Source organism: Neoarius graeffei, chromosome 15, assembly GCF_027579695.1.
Source record: "Neoarius graeffei isolate fNeoGra1 chromosome 15, fNeoGra1.pri, whole genome shotgun sequence".
Classification (NCBI taxonomy): Eukaryota; Metazoa; Chordata; class Actinopteri; order Siluriformes; family Ariidae; genus Neoarius; species Neoarius graeffei.
In genome coordinates, this window is record NC_083583.1 from 15,090,744 (window position 1) to 15,109,130 (window position 18,387).

An 18,387-nucleotide genomic window follows, 5' to 3' on the forward strand; every position below is an offset into this window, starting at 1 on the left:
CTGTCTCTCTCTGGGTCCCTCGGTCTTTGTCTCTGTCTGTCTCTCGGTTTCTGTCTCTCTCTCTCTCTCTGGGTCTCTCGGTCTGGGTCTCTCTCTCTCTGTTTCTGTCTCTTGGTCTCTGTCTCTCTCTGGGTCTCAGTCTTTGTCTCTGTCTGTCTCTCTCAGTTTCTGTCTCTTGGTCTCTGTCTCTCTCTCTGGGTCCCTCGGTCTCTGCCTCTCTCTCTCTCTCTGCATCTCTCGGTCTTTGTCTGTCTCTCGGTTTCTTTCTGTCTCTCTCTCTCTCTGGGTCTCTCGGTCTGGGTCTCTCAGTTTCTGTCTCTTGGTCTCTGTCTCTCTCTGGGTCTCAGTCTTTGTCTCTGTCTGTCTCTCTCGGTTTCTGTCTCTTGGTCTCTGTCTCTCTCTCTGGGTCCCTCGGTCTCTGCCTCTCTCTCTCTCTCTCTCTCTCTCTCTCTCTGGGTCTCTCGGTCTTTGTCTGTCTCTCGGTTTCTCTCTCTCTCTCTCTCTCTCTCTCTCTGGGTCTCTCGGTCTGGGTCTCTCAGTTTCTGTCTCTTGGTCTCTGTCTCTCTCTGGGTCTCAGTCTTTGTCTCTGTCTGTCTCTCGGTTTCTGTCTCTTGGTCTCTGTCTCTCTCTCTGGGTCCCTCGGTCTCTGCCTCTCTCTCTCTCTGGGTCTCTCGGTGTGGGTCTCTCTGTCTCTCAGTTTCTGTCTCTTGGTCTCTGTCTCTCTCTGGGTCTCTGTCTTTGTCTCTGTCTGTCTCTCTCGGTTTCTGTCTCTTGGTCTCTGCCTCTCTCTCTCTGGGTCTCTCGGTCTCTGCCTCTCTCTCTCTGGGTCTCTCGGTCTCTGCCTCTCTCTCTCTGGGTCTCTCGGTCTCTGCCTCTCTCTCTCTCGGTTTCTGTCTCTTGGTCTCTGTCTTTCTCTGGGTCTTTCGGTCTTTGTCTCTGTCTCTCTTGGTTTCTGTCTCTTGGTCTCTGTCTCTCTCTCGGTCTTTCAGTCTTTGTCTCCGTCTGTCTCTCTCGGTTTCTGTCTCTTGGTCTCTGTCTCTCTCTCTGGGTCTCTCGGTCTTCGTCTCTGTCTCGTTTTCTTGTTGGACTTAAAAGATCGGAATAAAGCTCCATGTTATTGAACTCGTGAACAAAACACCGTGAGCACTGCTTCTTTTCTCGTTGTCCTGCATCCTGTCTCTCGGCTTCACCTCTTTAACGAGATGATGAAACTCTCCCTGTTTGTCGTTTGTACCCAAAACTTTCTCTTTTGTGAGAGCATGTCTGTAATTATTGTCTTTGTCACTGATAGATGACTCCATCATTCCCTCAGGACTCTACCGATCCTCCCAGCGTGACTCGAGTACAGACTGGAACACGACAGAGGAGAAAGTTCGCCTCGGACTCGCTGAGTGGAAATTTCGTGGGCACGTTTTTCACGTCACAGTTTCGTTAAGGCCCTTGATCTTCGGGTATTTATAGCAGGGTTTCAACCACTGACCCCCACAGTCGAAAGGGAAATATTTCCAAGGTTACCTACCATCAGACTCTTTGACACTGATGTCATCCTGGAGGTCATAAAGACTTTTCTCTGAGCTCCATGACCCAGGAGGTTTGTAGTTTGTATTGTGGTTATTATTAGCGTGTCTCAGTAAGTACGGTTGATGAAAGCGTAACTGATTAATGATGACCCGGGTAATGAGCGCTATAATTTGTCCAAAATACCATTTAGGTTCTGGAACACAGTATATTTCAGAATGTGAACATCCCAACCTGCTGTTGTGATAATCATGAAGGAATGACTATTTTGAGGAACGGGGAACTGAAATTAGACGAGCGTTTCACCGATCTGGGAGGTACGCTCAGTTAATTCTATAGACCGCGCCATTTTGGAGCAGTTCTGCTTCATTTCACTTTCACTGATGTACAGGTTTTTCACTAATCTACACTAATAAAGCTGTTTTATCAGAGAGAGGGAGGGGCAGGCAGACGGAGAGAGACAGACAGAGGGGGGCAGGCAGAGAGAGAGAGAAAGACAAGCCTCTCTCAAGAGAGAGAAGGGGGCAGGCAGGCAGAGAGAGAGAGGCAGACAGACAGATGGAGAGGGGGGCAGGCAGGCAGAGAGAGAGAGAAAGAGAGAGAGAGATGAACAGAAACAGGCAGGCAGACAGACAGATGGGGGGAGAGACACACGGATGGGGGAGAGAGAGACGCGCGCACGGATGGGGGAGAGAGAGAGAGAGACGCGCGCACGGATGGGGGAGAGAGAGAGAGACGCGCGCACGGATGGGGGAGAGAGAGAGAGACGCGCGCACGGATGGGGGAGAGAGAGAGAGACGCGCGCACGGATGGGGGAGAGAGAGAGAGACGCGCGCACGGATGGGGGAGAGAGAGAGAGACGCGCGCACGGATGGGGGAGAGAGAGAGAGACGCGCGCACGGATGGGGGAGAGAGAGAGAGACGCGCGCACGGATGGGGGAGAGAGAGAGAGACGCGCGCACGGATGGGGGAGAGAGAGAGAGACGCGCGCACGGATGGGGGAGAGAGAGAGAGACGCGCGCACGGATGGGGGAGAGAGAGAGAGACGCGCGCACGGATGGGGGGGAGAGAGAGAGACGCGCGCACGGATGGGGGAGAGAGAGAGAGACGCGCGCACGGATGGGGGAGAGAGAGAGAGACGCGCGCACGGATGGGGGAGAGAGAGAGAGACGCGCGCACGGATGGGGGAGAGAGAGAGAGACGCGCGCACGGATGGGGGAGAGAGAGAGACGCGCGCACGGATGGGGGAGAGAGAGAGACGCGCGCACGGATGGGGGAGAGAGAGAGACGCGCGCACGGATGGGGGGAGAGAGAGAGACGCGCGCACGGATGGGGGAGAGAGAGAGACGCGCGCACGGATGGGGGAGAGAGAGAGACGCGCGCACGGATGGGGGGGAGAGAGAGACGCGCGCACGGATGGGGGGGAGAGAGAGAGACGCGCGCACGGATGGGGGGGAGAGAGAGACGCGCGCACGGATGGGGGGGAGAGAGAGACGCGCGCACGGATGGGGGGGAGAGAGAGACGCGCGCACGGATGGGGGGGAGAGAGACGCGCGCACGGATGGGGGGGAGAGAGACGCGCGCACGGATGGGGGGGAGAGAGAGACGCGCGCACGGATGGGGGGGAGAGAGACGCGCGCACGGATGGGGGAGAGAGAGAGACGCGCGCACGGATGGGGGGGAGAGAGAGACGCGCGCACGGATGGGGGGGGAGAGAGAGACGCGCGCACGGATGGGGGGGAGAGAGAGACGCGCGCACGGATGGGGGGGGGAGAGAGAGACGCGCGCACGGATGGGGGGGAGAGAGAGACGCGCGCACGGATGGGGGGGGAGAGAGACGCGCGCACGGATGGAGGGAGAGAGAGACGCGCGCACGGATGGGGAGAGAGAGAGACGCGCGCACGGATGGAGAGAGAGAGAGACGCGCGCACGGATGGGGAGAGAGAGAGACGCGCGCACGGATGGGGAGAGAGAGAGAGACGCGCGCACGGATGGGGGTTGAGAGAGAGACGCGCGCACGGATGGGGGTTGAGAGAGAGACGCGCGCACGGATGGGGGAGAGAGAGAGACGCGCGCACGGATGGGGAGAGAGAGAGACGCGCGCACGGATGGGGGTTGAGAGAGAGACGCGCGCACGGATGGGGGAGAGAGAGAGACGCGCGCACGGATGGGGAGAGAGAGAGACGCGCGCACGGATGGGGAGAGAGAGACGCGCGCACGGATGAGGAGAGAGAGACGCGCGCACGGATGGGGAGAGAGAGAGAGACGCGCGCACGGATGGGGAGAGAGAGAGAGACGCGCGCACGGATGGGGGAGAGAGAGAGACGCGCGCACGGATGGGGAGAGAGAGAGACGCGCGCACGGATGGGGGTTGAGAGAGAGACGCGCGCACGGATGGGGGGAGAGAGAGACGCGCGCACGGATGGGGGAGAGAGAGACGCGCGCACGGATGGGGAGAGAGAGACGCGCGCACGGATGGGGAGAGAGAGAGACGCGCGCACGGATGAGGAGAGAGAGACGCGCGCACGGATGGGGAGAGAGAGACGCGCGCACGGATGGGGAGAGAGAGAGAGACGCGCGCACGGATGGGGAGAGAGAGAGACGCGCGCACGGATGGGGAGAGAGAGAGAGACGCGCGCACGGATGGGGGTTGAGAGAGAGACGCGCGCACGGATGGGGGTTGAGAGAGAGACGCGCGCACGGATGGGGAGAGAGAGAGACGCGCGCACGGATGGGGAGAGAGAGAGACGCGCGCACGGATGGGGGTTGAGAGAGAGACGCGCGCACGGATGGGGGGAGAGAGAGACGCGCGCACGGATGGGGAGAGAGAGACGCGCGCACGGATGGGGAGAGAGAGACGCGCGCACGGATGAGGAGAGAGAGAGACGCGCGCACGGATGGGGGTTGAGAGAGAGACGCGCGCACGGATGGGGAGAGAGAGAGAGACGCGCGCACGGATGGGGAGAGAGAGAGACGCGCGCACGGATGGGGAGAGAGAGAGAGACGCGCGCACGGATGGGGGTTGAGAGAGAGACGCGCGCACGGATGGGGGTTGAGAGAGAGACGCGCGCACGGATGGGGAGAGAGAGAGACGCGCGCACGGATGGGGAGAGAGAGAGACGCGCGCACGGATGGGGGTTGAGAGAGAGACGCGCGCACGGATGGGGGGAGAGAGAGACGCGCGCACGGATGGGGAGAGAGAGAGACGCGCGCACGGATGGGGAGAGAGAGACGCGCGCACGGATGGGGAGAGAGAGACGCGCGCACGGATGAGGAGAGAGAGACGCGCGCACGGATGGGGAGAGAGAGAGAGACGCGCGCACGGATGGGGAGAGAGAGAGAGACGCGCGCACGGATGGGGAGAGAGAGAGAGACGCGCGCACGGATGGGGAGAGAGAGAGACGCGCGCACGGATGGGGAGAGAGAGAGAGACGCGCGCACGGATGGGGAGAGAGAGAGAGACGCGCGCACGGATGGGGAGAGAGAGAGAGACGCGCGCACGGATGGGGAGAGAGAGAGACGCGCGCACGGATGGGGAGAGAGAGAGACGCGCGCACGGATGGGGGTTGAGAGAGAGACGCGCGCACGGATGGGGAGAGAGAGACGCGCGCACGGATGGGGAGAGAGAGACGCGCGCACGGATGGGGAGAGAGAGACGCGCGCACGGATGAGGAGAGAGAGACGCGCGCACGGATGGGGAGAGAGAGACGCGCGCACGGATGGGGAGAGAGAGAGAGACGCGCGCACGGATGGGGAGAGAGAGAGACGCGCGCACGGATGGGGAGAGAGAGAGAGACGCGCGCACGGATGGGGGTTGAGAGAGAGACGCGCGCACGGATGGGGGTTGAGAGAGAGACGCGCGCACGGATGGGGAGAGAGAGAGACGCGCGCACGGATGGGGAGAGAGAGAGACGCGCGCACGGATGGGGGTTGAGAGAGAGACGCGCGCACGGATGGGGGTTGAGAGAGAGACGCGCGCACGGATGGGGAGAGAGAGACGCGCGCACGGATGGGGAGAGAGAGACGCGCGCACGGATGGGGGAGAGAGAGACGCGCGCACGGATGAGGAGAGAGAGACGCGCGCACGGATGGGGAGAGAGAGAGAGACGCGCGCACGGATGGGGAGAGAGAGAGACGCGCGCACGGATGGGGAGAGAGAGAGACGCGCGCACGGATGGGGAGAGAGAGAGACGCGCGCACGGATGGGGGTTGAGAGAGAGACGCGCGCACGGATGGGGGGAGAGAGAGACGCGCGCACGGATGGGGAGAGAGAGACGCGCGCACGGATGGGGGAGAGAGAGAGACGCGCGCACGGATGGGGAGAGAGAGACGCGCGCACGGATGAGGAGAGAGAGACGCGCGCACGGATGGGGAGAGAGAGAGAGACGCGCGCACGGATAGGGAGAGAGACGCGCGCACGGATGGGGGAGAGAGACGCGCGCACGGATGGGGGTTGAGAGAGAGACGCGCGCACGGATGGGGGGAGAGAGAGACGCGCGCACGGATGGGGAGAGAGAGACGCGCGCACGGATGGGGGAGAGAGAGAGACGCGCGCACGGATGGGGAGAGAGAGACGCGCGCACGGATGAGGAGAGAGAGACGCGCGCACGGATGGGGAGAGAGAGAGAGACGCGCGCACGGATAGGGAGAGAGACGCGCGCACGGATGGGGGAGAGAGACGCGCGCACGGATGGGGGAGAGAGAGAGACGCGCGCACGGATGGGGGAGAGAGAGAGACGCGCGCACGGATGGGGGAGAGAGAGAGACGCGCGCACGGATGGGGGAGAGAGAGAGACGCGCGCACGGATGGGGGAGAGAGAGAGACGCGCGCACGGATGGGGGAGAGAGAGAGACGCGCGCACGGATGGGGGAGAGAGAGAGACGCGCGCACGGATGGGGGAGAGAGAGAGACGCGCGCACGGATGGGGGAGAGAGAGAGACGCGCGCACGGATGGGGGAGAGAGAGAGACGCGCGCACGGATGGGGGAGAGAGAGAGACGCGCGCACGGATGGGGGAGAGAGAGAGACGCGCGCACGGATGGGGGAGAGAGAGAGACGCGCGCACGGATGGGGGAGAGAGAGAGACGCGCGCACGGATGGGGGAGAGAGAGAGACGCGCGCACGGATGGGGGAGAGAGAGAGACGCGCGCACGGATGGGGGAGAGAGAGAGACGCGCGCACGGATGGGGGAGAGAGAGAGACGCGCGCACGGATGGGGGAGAGAGAGAGACGCGCGCACGGATGGGGGAGAGAGAGAGACGCGCGCACGGATGGGGGAGAGAGAGAGACGCGCGCACGGATGGGGGAGAGAGAGAGACGCGCGCACGGATGGGGGAGAGAGAGAGACGCGCGCACGGATGGGGGAGAGAGAGAGACGCGCGCACGGATGGGGGAGAGAGAGAGACGCGCGCACGGATGGGGGAGAGAGAGAGACGCGCGCACGGATGGGGGAGAGAGAGAGACGCGCGCACGGATGGGGGGGAGAGAGAGACGCGCGCACGGATGGGGGGGAGAGAGAGACGCGCGCACGGATGGGGGGGAGAGAGAGACGCGCGCACGGATGGGGGGGAGAGAGAGACGCGCGCACGGATGGGGGGAGAGAGAGACGCGCGCACGGATGGGGAGAGAGAGAGACGCGCGCACGGATGGGGAGAGAGAGAGAGACGCGCGCACGGATGGGGAGAGAGAGAGACGCGCGCACGGATGGGGAGAGAGAGAGAGACGCGCGCACGGATGGGGGTTGAGAGAGAGACGCGCGCACGGATGGGGGTTGAGAGAGAGACGCGCGCACGGATGGGGGGAGAGAGAGACGCGCGCACGGATGGGGGAGAGAGAGAGACGCGCGCACGGATGGGGAGAGAGAGAGACGCGCGCACGGATGGGGGTTGAGAGAGAGACGCGCGCACGGATGGGGGGAGAGAGAGACGCGCGCACGGATGGGGGAGAGAGAGACGCGCGCACGGATGGGGAGAGAGAGACGCGCGCACGGATGGGGAGAGAGAGACGCGCGCACGGATGAGGAGAGAGAGACGCGCGCACGGATGGGGAGAGAGAGAGAGACGCGCGCACGGATAGGGAGAGAGAGAGACGCGCGCACGGATGGGGAGAGAGAGAGACGCGCGCACGGATGGGGAGAGAGAGAGACGCGCGCACGGATGGGGGTTGAGAGAGAGACGCGCGCACGGATGGGGGGAGAGAGAGACGCGCGCACGGATGGGGAGAGAGAGACGCGCGCACGGATGGGGAGAGAGAGACGCGCGCACGGATGGGGAGAGAGAGACGCGCGCACGGATGAGGAGAGAGAGACGCGCGCACGGATGGGGAGAGAGACGCGCGCACGGATAGGGAGAGAGACGCGCGCACGGATGGGGGAGAGAGACGCGCGCACGGATGGGGGAGAGAGACGCGCGCACGGATGGGGGAGAGAGACGCGCGCACGGATGGGGGAGAGAGACGCGCGCACGGATGGGGGAGAGAGACGCGCGCACGGATGGGGGAGAGAGAGACACGCGCGCACGGATGGGGGAGAGAGAGACACGCGCGCACGGATGGGGGAGAGAGAGACGCGCGCACGGATGGGGGGAGAGAGAGACGCGCGCACGGATGGGAGGGAGAGAGAGACGCGCGCACGGATGGGGGGGGAGAGAGGGACGCGCGCACGGATGGGGGGGAGAGAGGGACGCGCGCACGGATGGGGGGGAGAGAGGGACGCGCGCACGGATGGGGGGGAGAGAGAGACGCGCGCACGGATGGGGGGGAGAGAGAGACGCGCGCACGGATGGGGGGGAGAGAGAGACGCGCGCACGGATGGGGGGGAGAGAGAGACGCGCGCACGGATGGGGGGGAGAGAGAGACGCGCGCACGGATGGGGGGGAGAGAGAGACGCGCGCACGGATGGGGGAGAGAGAGACGCGCGCACGGATGGGGGAGAGAGAGAGACGCGCGCACGGATGGGGGAGAGAGAGAGACGCGCGCACGGATGGAGGGAGAGAGAGAGACGCGCGCACGGATGGAGGGAGAGAGAGAGACGCGCGCACGGATGGAGGGAGAGAGAGAGACGCGCGCACGGATGGGGGAGAGAGAGAGACGCGCGCACGGATGGGGGAGAGAGAGAGACGCGCGCACGGATGGGGGAGAGAGAGAGACGCGCGCACGGATGGGGGAGAGAGAGAGACGCGCGCACGGATGGGGAGAGAGAGAGACGCGCGCACGGATGGAGGGAGAGACGCGCGCACGGATGGGGGGAGAGACGCGCGCACGGATGGGGGGAGAGAGACGCGCGCACGGATGGAGGGAGAGAGAGACGCGCGCACGGATGGAGGGAGAGAGAGACGCGTGCACGGATGGAGGGAGAGAGAGACGCGCGCACGGATGGGGAGAGAGAGAGAGACGCCAAGATGGGGGGGGGGGAGAGACACACACACCGAGATGGGGGGGGGAGAGAGAGACGCGCGCACGGATGGGGGGAGAGAGACGCGCGCACGGATGGGGGAGAGAGAGACGCGCGCACGGATAGGGGGAGAGAGAGACGCGCGCACGGATGGGGAGAGAGAGACGCGCGCACGGATGGGGAGAGAGAGACGCGCGCACGGATGGGGAGAGAGAGACGCGCGCACGGATGGCGAGAGAGAGACGCGCGCACGGATGGGGAGAGAGAGAGAGACGCGCACACGGATAGGGAGAGAGACGCGCGCACGGATGGGGAGAGAGAGAGAGAGAGACGCGCGCACGGATGGAGAGAGAGAGAGAGAGGTGCGCACGGATGGGGAGAGAGAGAGACGCGCGCACGGATGGGGAGAGAGAGAGACGCGCGCACGGATGGGGAGAGAGAGAGACGCGCGCACGGATGGGGAGAGAGAGAGACGCGCGCACGGATGGGGAGAGAGAGAGACGCGCGCACGGATGGGGAGAGAGAGAGACGCGCGCACGGATGGGGAGAGAGAGACGCGCGCACGGATGGGGAGAGAGAGACGCGCGCACGGATGGGGAGAGAGACGCGCGCACGGATGGGGAGAGAGAGACGCGCGCACGGATGGGGAGAGAGAGACGCGCGCACGGATGGGGAGAGAGAGAGAGAGGGACGCGCGCACGGATGGAGAGAGAGAGAGACGTGTGCACGGATGGGGGGAGAGAGAGAGAGAGAGAGACGCGCGCACGGATGGGGGGAGAGAGAGAGAGACGCGCTTCACGGATGGGGGGGAGAGAGACACACACACTGAGATTGGGGGGGGGGAGAGAGAGAGACACCGAGATGGGGGGGAGAGAGAGAGAGACACCGAGATGGGGGGGAGAGAGAGAGAGACACCGAGATGGGGGGGAGAGAGAGAGACACACACACCGAGATGGGGGGGAGAGAGAGAGAGACACCACGATGGGGGAGAGAGAGAGAGACACCAAGATGGGGGAGAGAGAGAGACACCCAGATGGGGGAGAGAGAGAGACACCAAGATGGGGGAGAGAGAGAGACACCAAGATGGGGGAGAGAGAGAGACACCAAGATGGGGGAGAGAGAGAGAGAGACACCACGATGGGGGAGAGAGAGAGAGACACCACGATGGGGGAGAGAGAGAGAGACACCAAGATGGGGGAGAGAGAGAGACACCAAGATGGGGGAGAGAGAGAGACACCAAGATGGGGGAGAGAGAGAGACACCAAGATGGGGGAGAGAGAGAGACACCAAGATGGGGGAGAGAGAGAGACACCAAGATGGGGGAGAGAGAGAGACACCAAGATGGGGGAGAGAGAGAGACACCAAGATGGGGGAGAGAGAGAGAGAGAGAGAGAGACACCAAGATGGGGGAGAGAGAGACACTGAGATGGGGGAGAGAGAGACACACCAAGATAGGAGAGAGAGAGAGACAGAGAGAGACACACCGAGATGGGGGAGAGGGGCAGAGAGAGAGAGGCAGACAGGCAGATACAGAGAGGGAGAAAGAAAGACACAGGCAGAGAGAGAGAGCGAGAGACAGGCAGGGAGAGAGACAGGCAGAGAGAGAGAGAGAGACCCTCCTTTGACATTTTACACCATCGTTCTGATGAATGTTTCACTCCCTCGTATCTGAAATTAGTTTTTTTTGTAGTGATTATAGAAGATAAATGCAGTGTGTGTGTGTTCTGCACAATTACTGTATATTTTTAATGAACAGGTTTTGACCTTCATTTTACATTTATTCATCAGGTCTTTTATCCGAAACAAATTACAAACCCGAGTGTGTTTCAAGCACAAAGATGAGCAGTCGAGACTCAAGCACCAAGGGAGTCCTGGGATTTAAACTCGCAACCTCCCGCCCCTGAATTTCCCCTTTTCACACTGCGTCGTCGTCGTCTTCTAAATTATATCAGCAAAAAGTGGCTTAATCCACTGCAAACAGCTCCTGAAGTGGCCCTGCTCACTGAGGTTTGTCCCCATTCTCAATGTTAAATTCATCAAATACAGTCCAGCCACAGACCGGACAGGTTTCCGTCTCCCTGAAGCACGACAACGCGCCGGAGAAATCCTAATCAGCCTCGACCCACCGACGCCGAGGTCCGATCCTGGCCGGAGCGCTGAGTGTTGGTCAGCGTGGTTCCAGCACGCTCAATCTGAAAACATTTGCGCTTCATTAGAGCGCCGTTTGCTCAGCACAAACACCGACTGTCTTTAGTTATAACTGATTGGCTTTTTTTTTTTTTTACTTTTTTAAATATAGCTCCTGAATGAAAAGCGTTAACCTCAGAACGACCTCCTGATTAGCAAATTACAGAGGCGAGCTCTGTGCTCAGCTTCACTCTGGTATATGATTAATCGCTCAATCCAGCAGCGTTCGTATCAGCGGGTCTGTTTGGGCTCGAGAGCAGACGTTCTTGTGAGCTTGTACACCAGTTAAACTTTAATCACGTTTTATTATGATTAAAATTTCCCAACTTGACGACCATGTAATTTTTTTTTTTCTAATCTTCATCCGAGCTGTTTCGGTGACCCTGTTCTTCCTGTAGCATCCGATCAGGTTTTCTGTGCATTTTGAGATGCTTTCCTGCCCACCACGGCTGTAAAGAGTGATGAGTGTCGACTTGGTTCTCTGAACTCGCTCGTCAGCAAGGCGTTTCCTTTCAAACACGCACGCACGCGCGCACACTGCAGCTTTTGGCTGTGGGGTTTTTTCCACACCATTCTGTGAAAACTCTCGAAGCTGTTGGTAGTTCAGCACCTTTTTAGAAAACCTAAAACCACCCTGTCTGACACCTACAACCACCAAGATCACTTCCGCCCCACCCCGTTCTGATGCTTAATGTGAATTTCAGCTGAAGTAAGATTTCTGTTTGAGACGTCAGCCAGCTGATTGGCACAAATGGGCTCCAGTTCTTGTAGCCTGTGTGTTTTGAGCTCTAAAGAGTTCTCTTGTGTTTAGGCTTTAAGCTTTTATACAAAATCGCAGATTTCCTTTGCGCAGCTTCTCGCACAGAACAGTTCACGAGAAACCGTGTTATGTTACACGACTGCTCGGATTCCTGCCGTTCCCCAAGCGCGTGAGCAGACACGGCCGGCGTTCCCTCGTCCACAGAAACCGCAGCGTGAAAAATGTGTGCGCTAATCCGGATTCCTAAAAGCAGCGCTAATGTGTTTCAGTAACAGAGTTACTTTAGTGAATTAGCTCATATCCCAGAACGACATCAAGAAAGCATATACGCTTCGTCTTTCTGAACATTTTCAACACACAGCAGCGGCTCGGCTCTCAGTAGCTTTGTTTCGCCAATTATGTGGGCTGAGAATTGGCAGGCAGTAAAGCGCTGGAGATTGCAGAATCGATCTGCGTCTGCCGTCTCGAGCTCATTTCAGGTGCTCAGATGCAGCGTCGAGCTTGTCGAGCTAGCGTGGGGTTAAATACGAGCGCGCTGCTTCTCTCTGAGTGTTCTGTGTTAAAGCGACGCTCAGGTTGTTGCTCTTTTAGCTCACAGATCTGATACTTTGAGGGTGTTGGCATCAGTTATGTGATTGGTGTAGGTGTGTGTGTGCTTTATTGTCGTGCCTTGTGGAAGTGTTTTGAGGTCAAATGTTTCGATAACCTGCTGTGGTGTTCTGAGTAAGGCCCAAAAATCTGGTGTGTCACTGTAACTGAAGACATTTTTATTGTACGCAGCATTTATTGTGATGTTTTTGTTCTTCTGAAGAGAGAAAGCAAATCGGGGAAAACATTTCTGAAGAAACAGAAGATCATAGATTCACTGACATGAGTGGGGTTTTTTGGGTCTGTTATTTTCCTTTATAATAATTTAAAGCTGCTTTAGGGAAGGTTACTATTTAATCCGTTTTTTTAATCTCTCATCTACATATCTATCTCTCTCTCTTGGTCTCTTTCTATCTGTCTATCTACTCTATATCTCTTTTGATCTAGCTATCTATCTTTCTCTCTCTGTGTATCAGCGCTGTTGCTTTCTGTATCTCTCTCTGTATATCTTTCTTTTGATCTCCACATCTCTCTCTCTCTCTCTGTGTATCAGCGCTGTTGCTTTCTGTATCTCTCTCTGTATATCTTTCTTTTGATCTCCACATCTCTCTCTCTCTCTCTCTCTGTATCAGCGCTGTTGCTTTCTGTATCTCTCTCTGTATATCTCTTTTTTGATCTCCCCATCTCTTTCTGTATCTCTCTCTGTGTATCAGCTCTGTTGCTTTCTCTATCTATCTATCTATCTATCTATCTATCTATCTATCTATCTATCTATCTATCTATCTATCTATCTATCTATCTATCTATCTATCAGCTCTATTGCTTTCTGTATCTATCTCTATATATCTCTTTTGATCTAGCTATCTCTTTCTGTATCTATCTCTCTGTATCAGCTCTGTCGCTTTCTCTATCTATCTATCTATCTATCTATCTATCTATCTATCTATCTATCTATCTATCTATCTATCTATCTATCTATCTATCTATCTATCTATCTATCAGCTCTGTTGCTTTCTGTATTTATCTCTATATATCTCTTTTGATCTAGCTATCTCTCTCTGTATCAGCTCTGTCGCTTTCTATATTTATCTTTTTGATCTATCTATCTATCTATCTATCTATCTATCTATCTATCTATCTATCTATCTATCTATCTATCTATCTATCTATCTGTCTGCTCTGTTGCTTTCTGTATCTATATATATGTCTCTTTTGATCTAGCTTTCTTTCTGTATTGCCGCTTTTCCACTACAAACGCGGCTGAGTTGGGCTGAGCCGTGCCGTGCTGAGTCGAGCTGAGTGGGGCTGTTGGAGTTGCATTTCGACTACAACCGCGCTGAACCGTGCTGGCTGGAAGTGGGTGGACACATTGGGTGGAGTTAGCGAAAGTGGGTGGACGTCATGTGATGTCGTTAAGCAGCGCAAACAGTGACATCAGTGACCTTTTCAGCGGTAGTCTCACGACCCGGATAGTAAACAATAAACATGGAGGACATGGAGTCGTTAGTGTTGCTGGTCTTGGTTCTGTGGCTTGTTGTCACCGACAACGCCAACAGATACTGGCAAGAGCGTATAGATGAGGCGAGGCGCATAAGGCTTCAGAAATTCTCGTAATTCGAATTATTCTTCTTCCGGGTTTACGGTGTTTACAGATCCCAGCGTGCTCGCGGGGCGTGTGTGGGCATGTGAGGACACTCCTCCTCACCAATCAGTGCACAGGGGAGTGTCTGCTCACGCCCCCAGCCTCACTCGGCTCGCTTTGGCTCGCTTCAGCCCCACTCCAAAACTGTGTGAGTTTTAGGGGCTAAGCAGGGCTGAAGCGAGCCGAGTCGTGCTGTTATTTGGTAGTCGAAACGTGAGCCGTGTCGGGCTGAAGTGAGCTGAAGCGAGCTGAAAAAGGGTAGTGGAAAAGGGCCATATCTCTCTGTATCAGCTTTGTCGCTCTATCTATCTATCTATCTATCTATCTATCTATCTATCTATCTATCTATCTATCTATCTATCTATCTATCTATCTATCAGCTCTGTTGCTTTCTGTATCTATCTCTATATATCTCTTTTGATCTAGCTATCTCTTTCTGTATCTATCTCTCTCTGTATCAGCTCTGTCGCTTTCTCTATCTATCTATCTATCTATCTATCTATCTATCTATCTATCTATCTATCTATCTATCTATCTATCTATCTATCTATCTATGTCTCTCTGTATCAGCTCTCTGTCTCTATCTCTTTCTGTATCTTACTGTTTTTATATCTCTCTATCTCTTTCTGTATCAGCTCTGTCTGTTTATTTCTGTATCTATCTCTCTGTATATCTCTCCCTATCTCTCTTTCTATCTCTTTCTCTATTTCCCTATCTATCTCTTTCTGTATCCAGCTGTCTCTCTCTCTTTCTGTATCTATCGATCTCTTTCTCCATCTATCTGCATCTATCTCCACCTACCTATCTGTCTCTCTCTAATACGTCTGTTTTTCTCTATCTACCTGTCTTTCTCCATCTGTCTTTCTGTATCTGTCTCTGTCTCCATCTACCTGTCTGTCTGTCTGTACATCTTTCTGTCTGTTTCTTTCTACATCTCTCCCTCTCTGTATCTCTCTTCCTATCCATTTCTGTCCATCTACCTATATTTCTCCCATTTTTTTCTCTCTCTCATTCACCAGTTTATTTGTACAACTAAGGAATAAACGATCTATTGCAACTTGAACACACAAATACACCACGTCGCAGGATTTGACAATCTCATTTAGATGAAAACGCATATTTTCAATACGTTAAAACAACCAACTTGCGTTTTGGGAAGTAAAATCGTCACATGATATGACAACTTTTAGAAACAATAAATTAAATAATATTAACCTGTAAATAAAGTAGTTTTTGTTTTTCAATTTTAGGTTAAACACCTTTCTTTAAATGTTTTTTTGGTGATGAAACAAACAAGTGCTATGCACATGGACCTTACAGGTTCTCAAATGTCTCCTTTTACTGGGGGAAAAGCGTTAGTGAGTGTTGGATAAAGGTGATATTTACCCTGAGCATTTACCCCCTTGGCCGTTTTCCCCTGCAGCCTTTTTGAAGCGTTCTCATTTCCCTGACGTCTCTGTAATCACCTCCACTTCGCCATCAGTCCCGAGTTACTTCACTTGCGTTTTTTCACATCACTCTCTTTCCTGACATTTCAGAGAGAAGCTCGAGGGATTCCCTAGGTGTCAGTTTTGCGATAACAGGACACGAGAAGTGCTCTATACTCCGCAGCCCGGCTCCAGATGGTACAAACTCGCGCCTGACCTGCACTGCGCTGTTCGAGCAGGAAGGGCAGCTGCAGGTTTTTAGGCTCGAAGGCTCGGACATCTGCGAGAGATTAGACGACAGCTCCTCAGTGGTGTTTAGTTTAATTAATCAGTCGCAGGCTTCGTGTCCTGACCAGGAAGTGCCGTCACCTCGGAGTCATCGTTTTATCTTTTCACAGGGTGAGGGAAGAAAGGAATGTGATGGTTAACGGGATCGCCCGTATGTTTATACGGGTGGTAGGGTTTGAAGTTTTCACTCAATAACTTGGTTGAAAAAAAGTGAAATTGTTGTATAGAGGGATCCCGCATGACGTCACCGCGCCGCGAGATTTCAGTAGTCGCCATATTGGAAGACCAAGTACACATCTATGCAAGTACATACATACATAAAACAAACTACACCTGAAATATAGCCAGGGCCGGTTCTGCCCTAATCTGGACCCGGGTGCAACATCGCGCAACCCCCCCCCCAAAAAAAAACCAAAAACACACCAGTCTAAATCAGGACAACCAGTGTTCGAACTACGGGGGTACTCGGGGGATCCGAGATCCCCTGAAACAGACATGAGATCCCTTGAAAACATGATTTGGGAAATGTTGGGGGGGTCTCTAAAATATTGGCAAAATGATGTTTATTGACATAGCAATCGTGTGTAACGGGAAGCATTTGCATATCCGAAGTGTTGTGTTTACATCAAAGATAAAATAAACTGATATGACAACGACTGCTGCTGCCAGGTTGGTTGTTGAGTAGCCTGACTGTTTTTTTTTTTTTTTCTTGCGTGTGGTATCATGTTGACGCGAGGTTGTTTTTTGAACATGCCAATGCGGACACGATTTCCCCTGATGAGTTATGACTTCAGACGCGATGCGTGTGTGGAGGTGTGGAGTCCGCGTGATATGTGCGTAAGATAGGCTTCTCGTGTGTTTGGAGATCCGCGCTCCGAGACAAGCGCAAGCCCCCCCCAAGGGAAAAAAAGGGACCCCCCGAAAATATCGGCATAGTTCGAACACTGAGGACAACCATCACATAACTATAACTATAAACATTTTAGATCAACTATTTTAACTCAATGGGCTATAATAAATAAGCCTGCAGGCAGCCACGGCGGGCTGCCTCAGAAAAGTAACCATTTGTCCTACCTTAACACTCGTTTTGCATTTTCTGCCTCCTTTTTTGTATTTTCGACCCTACGTTTATTTTCTTTCCTTTTCTGAAAACCCGATTTGTGTCCAGACATTTTGTTCTGCTACCAACGAACTAACTCGTCAGGTCTCGTCTCTCGAGTCCGCGATGAAGGGCAACAACTGATGATACATTTTTACAAACAGCCAATAGGGAGGTTGCAACGTTCAGGCTCTCCTTTGCTCAGACACTCAGTAATGCACTTATTCTCTGTCTCCTGGCAGAAAGCTCCTTGGTTTGCTCCCCTTGTGTCTCAATCACAGCTGGTATTCTGAAGAACGACTTCTTTTCACCTTTCCCATCAGCTTTGTTGGAACACCCTAACGCAGCACAAAAGTTTACCATTGTAGGTTTATGATGAATCAAGTGCCTCGTGGGTTTAAATTCCGCGCGCTGCCGTTATTTCCCCCTGATCACGAGTTTGTTGGTCTTCCAATATGGCGCAGGGTCTGTTTACTTCCGGTTTCCGGTGACGTCAGTGGGAAGGGTCTATGTGGAGCAAGGAATAAGGGTAAACAGAGAAAATCAGGGTGTATTCAGACCAGGATAGTTCGATAGTTCACTTGCTTTGGTCCGAACCAAATGTTTTTTTTATTTTTTCATTTTGGTGCGGTTCGCTTTCACACTGTACATTTTCGTAAGCGGACCAAAATCTGTCAACAAAGCCACGCGCCCTGAGGTCGTTCAGCTATTGGTCAGAGACGACACGCGCACAAAGCGTTAAGTTCTAAAGTAGTCATGGAGGCTTTCCGTGCTGTTATTCTTTTTAATGTCATCAAAGCTATATGTTTTTTCCAGTTTTTACTGTTTTCACAATTGTGCGATTACCATACTGTTGTACAAGTAATTTATCAACGACGACGACAAAGGGCAAGGCGGCTACGGAGGATAGCGCTGATGAGCGCACATCATGTTGTGACAGTTCTGGCTCTTCACGCAATAGATGAATTTCTTTTTGCGTCGCTAGTACCGTCACTTTTTGAAAGAATGTCCCTGATTTTAATGTAGGTCTGACGGAGTTTCTTCACTTTTAGCCGACATTGTTCTGGGGAGCGCGTGAACCCCTTCTCCTTCATTTTCTCACTGAATACAGCAAACACGTCGGCATTTTTGTGTGTTCTCTCCAAAAGCTCAGATATGTGGACATCTGCCCATATATCCACAAGGGTACGCGTTTCTTCCTCGGCCCACGTTTGCCCCCTACTCATTTTTTGTACTCTGTAGTCTAGCCTACCACTGGTCTGAATGACTGAACGACTGTTGTAAGGTTCCCTTGACAACCGAAACAGTGTTTGCACTTTGCGGTGGAGTGTCAAGACTCTGTTTCCCATAATGCTCGACAAACGACGGAAGCTCCCGAGGTACAAAAAAGCAAAAGTGTCGCATTAGGTCCGGTCTGCTTTCACACCTCCAAAAGATCCGCACCAGGGTTCCTTTGGTCCGGACCGAGTCCGACCTTGCAGCTCGGTC

General features: G+C 55.2%; 1 protein-coding gene across 3 annotated transcripts in view; it reads left to right on the forward strand.

Moving 5' to 3' along the window:
- Positions 1-18,387, forward strand: part of LOC132899193 (zinc finger protein 609-like) — a 225,286-nt gene that overhangs the window by 21,538 nt on the left and 185,361 nt on the right. The window lies entirely within an intron of this gene.